Source organism: Hippichthys cyanospilos, chromosome 2 (assembly GCF_059441005.1).
Source record: "Hippichthys cyanospilos isolate Australia breed blue-spotted pipefish chromosome 2, RoL_Hcya_1.0, whole genome shotgun sequence".
NCBI lineage: Eukaryota > Metazoa > Chordata > Actinopteri > Syngnathiformes > Syngnathidae > Hippichthys > Hippichthys cyanospilos.
In genome coordinates, this window is record NC_142370.1 from 25,728,984 (window position 1) to 25,741,698 (window position 12,715).

The window sequence follows — 12,715 nt, forward strand, 5'->3', positions numbered from 1 at the left end:
AATAAAATGCAAATTCAATGTAACAGGTTTGTAACTACAAAATGTATTTTTTTCGGGAGGAAATGTCTTGTATCACCAGCAGGTGTCACTGTTGGGCATAACTTTTCTTCTGCGTTGCGTTCTGGCTGAAATGAGAACTGTATGCCTGCCGTCTGGTCCCATAAAACGCTTGTTCTTAAACTGTCGACGTTCATCTGTTATAATGACGGCCTTTTTGGTTTCCATATAATATAAACAATTGTAAAACGTGCCGATATAATTTCAGTCCAATGCGTCAATAATTTTAACCAATGAGTTTTCCACAAAACACTCAAATTAAAATTTTTGGCATTTGTTTGAATATGTCTATTGGACATAATATGTAGAAAATGTCATTTTTTTTCTTTGAGCTTACTAAGTAGACATTATATTCTGTGTGCCCCCCTAGTGCCCCCAAAACCACTTTCTCTCTGCGCTTAATATTATTTTTTGTCGTCTCCTTCCATACAAAGAGCTGCTCAGCTACAACTAAAGTGATGGAATTTCCCAAGCAAAAAGCCTTTTATACCGTAACTATAATGCAAAGGTCACTAGTAAATTTCCAGCCCCAGGGACCATTAAACTGGGCAAAGGGATGAAGCAGCAGGCTGTTTTATGGAGCTTGGAACGATTCTGACGAGCCCTGGCTGGTAGATTTGGTTGGGAAAACCACAGTAGCACTCAGGGGAGGACTACTGCTCATGTGCAGCTATACACATGTAGCGTCACAGAGCGGGCATCCACAACGAATCATTGCTTTCGAGCTAAATGTCAAAATGAGGAAAATGCCATGTATGGCCAAGAAACCTGTGCTTTTTTTTTTTTTTTGGCGCAACACGCAACACATTTATGGTGGACTTTCTCAATGTAGAAATACTATTACAACATTCAAGCCAAAGAACCAAGTGTGTATGTGTACATGTATATACTGTTGAAATATGTAAGCCTACATTTGTGGCTTGACTTCTGACCCTACATGCCCAGCTTCTTCTAGCCACAGATCTTGTAGCAATGAGTATTGCGTGAGAATTCTTGAGAGTGTTGGTGTCAACATGAACAAGTCTTTCTTAAAATGATCCTCCACCATCTTAGACATCGTTCATCTGAAAGGAAAACAAGAAAAACAATGTCATTCTCATACTTCATGGAAAACTAGACATAAAAATGAGAAAAATATTAAAATACATGAATAAATTATGAGTATTTTAAAATGGGGAGTTACTTTTCTGTCACCCTATACAATTTCAGCAAGTCTTTTTACAGAAGCTTTTCAATGATAAATCTGCTTTGAGTATCAAGCATGCATTTCAATATTACATCACATTATACTTCCATTGTAAATATGCTGTTAAATGACTCGGACTATCATTAAATTATTACTGTTATTGTTTTTAATAGAAAGTCCATCTGCGAAGAGCTACTTGTCAATTTTGATGCGGCATGTGCAGAGCCTCTTTGAAGATTTTCAAGGCACACTTGACAACGTGACCACAAATGTCTGAATCAATAGTAATGCTTTTGAATACCCTCAGAGGTCAGTCTTGGGTAACCTTATGAAAATCTCATTCAACTATGTCAACAACCTCATCAACAATCTCCTTGTGTTTGGGTGCGCATAATGAACAATCACATGCGTACACATGCTTCTGGTCTTATATTAGATTTCACAGCAGCCTCTACTTCAAACACACTCCCAACCCCATGCTCCCAACTTCCAGTACAAATGAGTTCCACAGGGCATTGCCCACGGCAGAGGAGGGTCCTCTAGCAGCACATTACAACAAATGAGTGTTGGGGGAGCTACTGTGCAGCTGTGGTGAGGAAAGCGACTGCTGCAGAGGTTGTAATCAGTGTTACACAGCGTGTTCGAGGGGGTCCCAGCGAAAAAAAACAAACAACAAAAAAAAAAAAAAACCCAGCAATTACCCCCTCACTGCGACACACTGCGCCATTTTGCGCACAAAAGGCAAACACGGTGGTCAATGCTTTAATTGTATAGGTTTGCTATGAACTGGCTTCTGTAATGTTGTGGTCATGCAGGCACATCCCAGCCACAGCTGTATCTGCCCATTACCTTGTTGCTTGCTGATATAAAGCGCGGTGGTGATGGCTGGCGCACTGAACTGTGTGAAGGTGATTGCGATGTGATGCTCTAATTTGGGTGGCTATCACACTTAATGTGCGGTAAAGCACCGGAGATAAAGCCGGCTCCTTCCAAACGCCCAGCACCCCCTCCCCGACCGCTGCCCCACGGCCAACCCACCGCTGGCTCGGTTCCCCCTTCAACACACCCCCACACCCTCCAACACCACCCCCTCTCCCTCATCTCCTCCTTCACCAGGGGGAAAGAGTTATAGCTGCCATAAAAGGCAGGTAATGCATTGTTAACTAATTCTGCCTGCTCAGAGCTGATATATCCTCTGCTCTAAATCTCAGCGCTTCTAATAAAATGCAAATGCTAATGCTTGCCCTCTATGAGCTGATATCATTTTTAACAGGTTAGAGGTAAATGCTTGAGACTGGCGGGTTGGGCCTTGTGAGAGGTGGGTGTGGAGGCTTTTTGGCACCCTGTCAGTAGACCACCAGACCTGTCCATGTGTGTTTGAGCGTGCAGCTGTGGCTAAAGGTGCTCATGTGAGACTGAAACGGCACATATTTTACAAGCTAGCCGTCTATGTGCAGCATGTGTTGGAAACATGCGTTTTCAAGTCTGTACTGAAGTGTTTTTTTTTTCTTCTGAAAGTGCAAAGGCATCTTCACCCTCGACATTAAATGAGAGCAACCAATTTGCCTGCGGATGTAATGCATCATATTTCCATCTTAATTGTAAAGTCACACTTCATGTAACCTTGGGCTTCTAAATATTGATCCACTTCTAGATTTTCAATTATCTTGTGTCATTTTTCTGCCAACCGGTAAGGAGCTGTGATTTGTGTTCCTTCATATCTGGAGGCTTGTCCAGTAATTAGACCATAAATTAATTTGCAAAAAGAGAAGGAAAAAAGAGATTGAGAGTATTAAGTAAGTCCACTGCAACCATAGCACAGTCACAGCAGATCGCAGCAGTGTTTTATTCAGAGGGAGATAATTGGATTACAAATTCGAACGCCATAACTTTTGTGCGCATGCCTGTTTTTCTTCCAGTTAAAGCCACGCCGTTGCGGCTAATGATGGTTGCTAAATCTACATGGAGAGAAATCATCCACCGGCATAATTGCCCCTAATTACTGGCAGGGCAGCAGCAAAAAAGAGCGGGAAGTATTGGCTCTATTAATGTCGTAACGTGTGAAATCTGCAGTCAAATGTGCTGTGAATCCTTTCAATGACCCCCACATATGCCAAGAGACACAGACAACAATTGTGCGATTCAAACTTAACTCTTATTTACTGCACAGCCCGGGTGGCAGTCCTATAAAACGCAAAGGCATCTTGATTGGTTTTAAATTGCAGGCACGTGGTCTCCTGCGAGATTAGCTCATTGTCCCCTGCTGCCAAATTACACGTTGTGATTCAGGCTGTTGCCGCACTGTGTCTGACGACTGCGTCTGCGTCGCGAAATGCCCATTAGACAAGCTCAACATCCTCACTCTTAGCAATTAGGAGTAAAAATCATGCAAAACAATGGCCCCCACTTGGGGGTAGCAAATGTTAAATCAGCAGGGTCTGTGTTTAAAGCACACACTATAAAGCCTTGTTGCCACCAGAGGACGACTGAATGAATGCAATTATTTGGATTTCCATTGGTAAAAATAACCTGAACTATTTGGCACCCTTACACCGCAGTATGTTTCGTGGTCCACTGGGAATAGGTCAAATGAGTAAGGAGAGCTGGAATAGGATGGGATAGGAATAAAATGAAATCCAGCAAAGAAAAAATTGAATGGGATCATCTTTGAGGAGACGGATGCCGGGACATTGTTACAGTCAGGTGACAGGTCATGCCTCAAGCCTCTTCTTGTTAGAGATGTCGTTTCGCATTTGACAGATGGCTTCTTTCATACCCCTCGTGAAGCCAGCTGTGCTCCCCAACCAAAGATGCGAATGATGCTCTCCTTGTGGCTTCCGTGCGTTTGTGTAAGCCTGCTCGTTTTCGCCGATGTACACGTTGTTACATTTCAGTGTACTTGACAGAAATACATATTTTTCTTTTTTAATACAAGACACGTGGATCACTGATTGGCATGAAGAACATTTCATGCCTGGCAAGTTGGCAACAGCAAGAACAATGACCTTGTGTTGACAACCAGGGGCAAATATACTCTGAAACATTTGAGTTGGACAAAATGTCAGTTAAAAACATGTCTAACTACTGCTATTACTAATAATAATCTTATTTTTAGAGTGTCTTTCTAAATTTACAAAACGCTAAAAAACGTTTACAGCTAAAGTATTAATGGTAATAAAGACAATTTAGAGTGAAAACTTGTCATAATGCTGTCATTTGTGAGTGCATCTCCGTCGTCCTCAAGAATACACTGCCATAAAGATTGCCAGTTAACCGCAGAGTGCATTAAGCATGTGGTGGCAGGGAGCGCGAGTGGTTAGCACATATGCCTGACAGTTCAGAGTTTGCGAATAAATTCCGGCTCCGGCCTTCCTGTGCTGGGTTTGAATGTTCTCCCCCTGCCCTTGTAGGTTTTCCCCTGGTACTCAGGTTTCCTTCCACATTCCACAAAACAGGCAGGGTTGGAATACTGGACACTCCAAATTGCATTTAGGTGTGTTTAGGAGTGCGAATGGCTGTCTGTCTGTGTGTATCCTTTGAGGGGCTGACAACTAGTTCAGGGTGTCCCCTGCCTACTGGTTGGTGACACCTGAGGTCAGGTCCGCGACCCTAGGTAAGATAAGCAGCTAAGAAATCGGATGGATGCATGGATGGAATAAGCATGTTAAAAAAAAACAGGGGCCGGCATAGCGTCAGGCAAACAGGCAATTTCCTGGGCCTACGCCATTTCCAGTCGGCCCCCTACAAACATCGAATGAAAATGGAGCAATGCATTCAAAAACGCATTCAAGTCATTAATATATAACGATACAGTAGTTTCAAAGCTGCCTGAATCCTTCTCATACAATGGACTGCCGCGCACTGTGTGCGTCTGTCTCCCAACTTGCCTATGTGATTTTGGGAAGATGGGCCTCAAAAGAAACTAGTCAATGCAATTTGTGATTATGAGGTTAAAAGGAGTGAAAAAGATAAAAAATACAAAAAGATTTGAACATTCATCGTTATGACGATGCAAACACAAAGTGTCACATGTTATATACACTGCAACGCACTAATAACAACATGAGCGATGATGATGACATGAAATTTGAGTTGATTTACCTTGTCATTTACATTAAAAGAGTTGAGATTGCCCACATCTTTGATAATCATCAAGAAAGGCTTTGAGAACTTGATCACAAGCTACAAAAAGAGGATTTTCTGAAATTTGGAGATGGTTGCCATTGCCGGCTCTAGACAGCAAAATTCCATTTGAACTCTGCTGGAAGTGAATGAGTTATTTCTTTTTTCCGCCTGCAGCTTTTGAAGGAAAATGTTTGGACAAGTCTGGCGTAGGTGGAAATTTGGAGTGGTCTACCTGTTTGGCTGAGACCCATGGCTGTTAGTGTGTAAGGCCACAGCTGCCTGTAAACTCGAGTCAGGGCTTGCAGGGCAGCACTTCAGGAGCAAAGTCAGCCAGCGCAAAGCCCACCTGCTCCCCTTTTCTCCATCACGCCACCCTCCCCGGGGTAAATCCGGCGTACAGGCCGACTCCCTCAGACATCATGTGTCCCTGTATTTATGACGGCGACTTATTGGCGGCCTTTGCTGTTAAAAGTCGTCTTGAGTTTCCCCGTGCGGCCGTACGTGTGGTGAGTGCTAATCCATTAGCATTCGCAGCAGACACGTTCAGAGGCTGGCTTTCAGCCATGCCTGAGACTTGACGGTCTTTGACCCACAGCTGACCACCACTTTGTCCCGCCTCAACATCGCACAATGCTGTAAATGTTCTCATGTTGCAACTGTATTTGTACCTTACATGCTTTGGGGTTTAATTCGGCGAGCAAATAGCGGAGTGAAAAACGTCCCGGTGCTGATAGAAGGGTAAAAGCACATCTGTTTATTGTAAAACTCTACACGTATAATATTTTAATGATACCGCATCACGTGAACATGACTTTTCTAGCCCCTTTCCATCGAGGATTAGAGTTGAGAGAACAGTGAAACCTAATGCACTCTACATCCGCACGACTGATATTCTATATTAACATGTGATGCTGAAATGCTGCAGACCTCACAACAGAAATCTAGACTTTATAATTTTTAGAGGCTTGTAAAGGCTTGATAAATACTTTATAAAGCCACGTTGCATAGCAAATCTAACACATAAAATATGGCCTGGCTGTAACACAGCACAGGATAAAGAGGATCTTGGCAGGTTCTTGAATAAGTTTTATATTTCAACATTACAACCACCATCCTTGTTCAGGGCCTGTCATTACCGGGGACTCACAAGATATATATAGACCATATATAAATATACGTTAAAGACGTATTCAAGCGCTTACAGTCTAGTCCATTACGCTGATTAGAAGTAAACACATTTGTAATAAAACTCAGTGAAATAGAGCCGGCCGATGATTCATGGTGGAATCTTGTTGAAGCAGATTGTCTCGTAGGTGTCGTACTTCTGAGGGCACACGAATGATGCAGAGCTATACACTCAGGCTCTGTAGCACATATGTGGCCATTTATCCAAACACTTCGTGTCCAAACATTCACTCCATCTCCACTGCTGGACAGAAATACACACAGAGTGGGCCCAGTCCTAGAAATGTGAGGGAAACAAAGAAAACACAAGTTTCTTTTCTTTGCGGCATTGGAGGAAGTTCGAGGTGAAAAAGAATCACTCATAAAAGTTTCTTTAAACAAACAAAATGAATTCACGTACATTTAAACTGTGTACCCCTTGTACACAACATGTGAATTTACACTTCACACGTATTGCTCATTTCCAAAATGGTCATGCTGACGATTTCGGCCAAACCAAACTTTGCTATTCCAAAATATTGGAAAACAGAAAATACAATGTGTATTATCACGTACTGTATATAATATGCATTCCACTGTCCCCGTTATGCAGAGTTGAATGTGTCCAACCGGAATATAGGTAGGCGGACATTCTGTGAACTACGGTAACTACAGACTAATGACATACTCATCAGAAGTTCAAGTTAGCGTTAGCTTGGAAAACTGTAACGTTAGAGGAAACCGAAACGTATTTTCTATCAAGTTCTTTCAGCTAAGATTAGCTGCTTGCTGTCGGTTGTATACAAAAAATGCTGTTTAGCATTTTTTGTTGATTGCATCTTGTGTTTTATTATAAATAAAAGTTACACAGCTAATAGTTTCATCACAGATGTAAAATGAGTCATCCGGCTTATAGGTCTATGGAAGACGTTTTAGACTTTGCCCTTCAAGTCCAATGGATATTTTCGTCTTTGCTAGTGCTTGAAGCTGCCTTGTGTAAAGCGGCGGCACTGGGTACGCTTTTTTTTCCAGGTCTCCTGCCATGACGGTGCTGTCAATGACCAGAACTTGGAGTAAGTGATTCATCTTGGTTCGTCAAATACAGAAGTCGATTTTTACTTAAAAATACTCCTGTCGTAATGGAGAGAACTTTGTTTTGTCACTTGTAATTTCCTTGCAAGTAAAATTGAGCTGTTTTATGTTGCATTTTACATTTCACCTTTTTTTTTTTACAATTCACCTTTTTTGTGGCTTGGGTAGTAGTCGTTACAGAGAGAAGAAGAAAGCGCTAGGTCATGTATTTCCACTATTGACCCCTTCCACAGCAGCATGGGCACACCTGGTTCAGTTTAGAACGTGCAGTCAAAGACTACATGGTGACTGGTTCCATCTGCAGAGAGGAGGTGTACATGCTTAAACCACAAACTTTCTTCCAAAAAACAGTAACCTTGTGCATCAGATCATCTTAGTATGTTGCGGCTGATGCGTCTCAAAATAAATGACTCGTTCCAGAACCGTACGCAAGGCAGCCTGCGTGACTCCACGCTACAATTGCAAATGATATTTTTGTGTTTTTGTCGTTCCAAACCGGCCAAAATAATCAGCTTGTACAATTTTTAAAGCAAGGCTGCAACTCTTCAGAAATGAGAGCATTAAATGAGAACACCAGCTATGTGAAAATGTATGTCAGATGTGTTGCCCTGATGAGGAGCGCCAACTCAGACTCAGAGGGGCTCATCTGTTTCCTATTGGGGTCGAGCAATTCTGGCAGGAAGGCATGGGCAGCAGATGAAGGCAGCCTGTGTTGGAACAACGGTAAAAAGAGATTAAAGGAGTGGAGCAACAGGAAATGACAGTGTCACCCACTGGGCCCACTTACCAGTTTGCCATAACCCCCTGGTCAGAGCCAACCCACTCGGTCTACCAGTTTCCCTCCTCCTGTAAAAATCTAGATGCTCCAGAATGAAGTTCTTTGTTTGTCTGCTGGAGTAAAAAAAAAACAAAAAAAAAACTTGCACTTGTTGCAATACAGTAATTACTCTTGATTATAGAAAGCACTCGTTCTAAATTTACAACTTAAATTCCAATTTTTATACCATGAGATATTATTAATTTTTTTATTTATGTATTTATACTACATATATATATATATATATATATATATATATATATATATATATATATATATATATATATATATATATATATATATATATATATACTTTTAGGCCTTCAGTGATTCGACTTGATTCGAGTGATTCACAGACTATTTTCCAGAGCATTTAAACATCAATAAACCCGCATCAGCAATTAAAACTTATCATTAAACGTGATACTGACAAAACCTGAAATAATTAATATTAATTTAAAATTATTTGTCCACAAAGTTTCATGAAGTCCACCAAGAGCAGGCAAGCTTTAACAAGATTGTAGGCTGAATTACAGTACAACTCGCAGTTTGATATAAGAAAATCATTTTATTTCTTTACCACTTATCAAATATGAACAACATCAAATGATGTTAACATATTAAAAATTAAAAAAAAAAAAAGAATAAATCAAATGCTTAATGACCAAAATGGCTTTCTTTCCTCAAAAAGACTTCAGTGACTTGCTTGTAGTTTGTCTGTGCATTTCATTTCCAACAACAAATCAAATCTAGTCACATGGACGCCAATACTGAAAGTCACATCTGTCCAATTTTCGTTTTGTCGTCTTCAGCCATTGTGGTTTAAAAAAAAAGTGAGTAGATGGATGCCTTTAGTGTACATGAGCCAAGCAACATGGTTATCTTGGTTGAGCAACACATTTTTTTTTAATAACTTTATTTAACATCTTTCAACGTAGAAAACAGTTGATCAACATAGCATTGCCTCCCTGCAGTGAGCATCCAATTACATCACGTTCAACGTGAAGCTTCTAGATGTGGCCCTCTTATGAGTTGTTTTACTATTGCAACTGTCTATTAACTACTGTATATGGGCCCATTCACATATGCGTTTGCGCACTGCACATATGTCTTCGTGCCCTCAACTCTGGACTGGAATGCCCTCAAATGGGTCTGATTGTAGGCTGATTTCCTACAGCCTGGTGACACAAGTCAGCTGAATTCTAACTGGCTAAAAAATCTAACCAAAAACAACACTGGAAGGAGCATAACCAAATGGATATCATATGACATGGAAAGAACAAAACATGGAGAATAATTTTATGTATAAAAAATATGTAAATATAAGTTAAAATTAAATGACTTTTATAATAGATATAATTATAATGATTATAGTTTATTATAGTTATGATAATGATGTCAGGTTATGTTCGGCCAGCAGAAAAGGCCTTGCTGGCCCTGATGGCATAACATGCAGTGAAGCCAGGCTCGCCCACCACTAATATGAAAGGCGGCTCTGTGGCGAAGCGATCAACACGTCCACCTCACCGTAAAAAGGACCCGTGTTCAAATCCATCGAGCTTCAGGCCTTCCTGCATCTTCCTGTGCAGAATTTGCATGTTCTTCCCAAGCCCGCTTGGGTCCTCTCTGGGCACTCCGGCTTCTTGCCACCCTCCAAAAACATGCATGGCAAGTGAATTGGACAAAATAAATTGTCCTCAGGTGTGATTGGGTGTGTGAATGGTTATTTGTCTCTGTGTGCCCTGTGATTGGCTATATATATATATATATATATATATATATATATATATATATATATATATATATATATATATATGTGTGTATATACTTCCTTGTATCTACTTGTTATCAATATTAGCCCAAGCACTCCTTGCTCCTGACTGCCCCTGGCATGCTGAACGAGCATTACAGTTGCCAAAGCTCAGAAATCATTCCTGTTTCTATCCATAGCGTTTTACAATACCTTCAGCGCTCCCTGGTGATGGATTAATGCACTGTTGTTGTCATTTTATTGCCATTTTATTGCCCAAGTGCAATTTAGCAGGCTTTTATGTGCCTCTGCTGTCCGGTCGAGCAACGCGCAGGCGCAGAAGGTCACCACATTCTTGAGACAGGGTGGCCTGATCAATGCGCATGCGCAAAGGGTTGCCAGCATCCTCAAGCACACACACACGCGCGCACATGTAGATGCGAGCAAACCGCACACACCGACGATCTAAATCAAACGCACAATTCATTGAAACACAAATGGGCTGCTATACAAGTAGGCAGATGAAAATACGAGTAGTGAATCTTTCAGCTGGTTGACTTGACGCTCAGTCACAGCCGTGCTCCTCTCACCACCTGAGGGCAACATCATTCACGTGGCCTGCAGCTATAGCCGCATGCAACTTACTCAGTTTCGACAAAGTTTCGAAAATCTAAGATCTATACGGAATCAACTTTTTGTCTTACGACCTGTATGCTAATTTCGATGCAATTGTCACTCTGATGGGAACAATTTGGGGAATGTCAATCTATTCGGAGAGCTCCTGAAGAAAACATCTTATGGCTATAAATATGATTTTTTTCATACCCCTGAAGGAAACAAGGTTACAATGAAAGTTCAACATAATAATCAAAATAACAGCAAAAAACAAACAAACAAAAAAAACGGATCCACTGTACACATACACACACACACACACACACACACATCATACACATATATATATATATATATATATATATATATATATATATATATATATATATATATATATATATATATATATATATATATATATATATATATATATATATATATAATTAAAAACATCAACAATAATGATAATAATAAGAATAATGAGGTACGTGGCTCTAGAAAATGGATGGCTGGATCCTTATCATCATCATCATCACCATCTAACCCTAACCTAATATCAAGGACATACTAAATTGTTCTTAGCTGTGACTGGGTGCATGAATGGTTGTGCGTGTCTGTGTGCCCTGCTGTCTGTCTCCTACTGTCTGCTGGCAACCAGTTCAGGGTGTCCACTGCCTATTGCCCGACAGCTGGGATAGGCACCTGCAAGCCAGTCACCTTTGTGAGTATATGGGGCTGTAGAAAATGGATGGATGGATCTTTCATATTAGCCCTAAAGATGCATGCACTGATTTTACATTTATATTTTATATATAGTACATACATATACACAAGGGGTGTATGAAATGATTTTAGTATCGTGTATACAGTAAATGAAATGTTGACACAAGTCACAAACAAAAAAATCCTACACTGGGACTGAAGTGCCTCAGCAAGAGAGTTCAGTACTGTACATATATTTACCTTGACACACGCTCTCTCTCTCGCTTTCTCTGTATCTCTCTCTCTGTCTATGTGTGTGTTTACTTCTGTACTGCTGAATATAATGTTCATTTTTAGTTACTATTTTCTAAAGATTCATTTGTAAAAACAATTTTTTATACTACTCTGTTCATAAAATGCCGTAACCAGCAAATGTTCCCACAGTGGAATAAAATACATTTTATGTAACTGAAAATAAAATCATGAGAATGATGTGGTTTGGTTCAGCTTGCACTTCAAATCATACTTTTCCCACGCACAAACCAAACTCTATTTGTCTGTATAATCTACAGTAAAAGCTACCTTTTTTCTTAGCTGTAGTTCTTTTCATCCGATCCACATACAGTAATTCCAAACATAGCAAAAGACATTCGAGATTTCTGAATAATACGTGAAAGCCCCCACCCGCAGTTAAATCCACAAAACATGCTGCTCATCTGAAGTGGCTGGAGAAAATTTTGTCACGTCGTTATCTCAACTTTGCAGTGAGACCTAAAAAAACCCATTCACTAAAATAAAAACAAGTAAACAAAACACAATCTTGGCATGTGCCTTAACGCTTATATAAACAGACTAGTATTTATAGTCATTCAAATGATCACGTCTTTTATGACATGCATGATTATACTAATAGTAGGTTAAGTTCAAGATTGACAAATGGAGGCACGTTAGATAGTATTTCAGAGGTTTCCTGTTCATATACGTGAATGGTTCCTGCTGTGTGTCACATGTTGTCCCCATAGCCAGAAGAATCCACCAGAGGGAGCACAAGCCCTTTTTGCGTCTGTTAGAATCCGTTCAAGGTTTTGCAAACACTACTGTAACTTAAATCGTTACCGCTGCTTGGAATAAAATAAAACATAACAAAACACAAACATGCACTACTGCAGTTTGTAAAGTATTTCAATTCATTCTTGCCTTCACAAGT

The 12,715-nt window shown here is 40.4% G+C and overlaps 1 long non-coding RNA gene across 2 annotated transcripts; it reads right to left on the reverse strand.

Annotated features, from left to right (window-relative positions):
- Window positions 1–6,193: 6,193 nt before the first annotated feature.
- Window positions 6,194–10,505, reverse strand: LOC148428009 (uncharacterized). Of its 2 annotated transcripts, none has more exons than XR_015864864.1 (5): window positions 10,405–10,505; window positions 9,969–10,092; window positions 8,412–8,512; window positions 7,773–8,331; window positions 6,194–6,830 (listed from the first exon to the last, which is right to left on the reverse strand). It is a non-coding gene; the product is annotated as an uncharacterized LOC148428009 (long non-coding RNA). The 2 variants fall into 2 exon arrangements; XR_015864863.1 differs by having other exon boundaries at window positions 8,412–8,515.
- Between the last annotated feature and the right edge of the window lie 2,210 nt (window positions 10,506–12,715).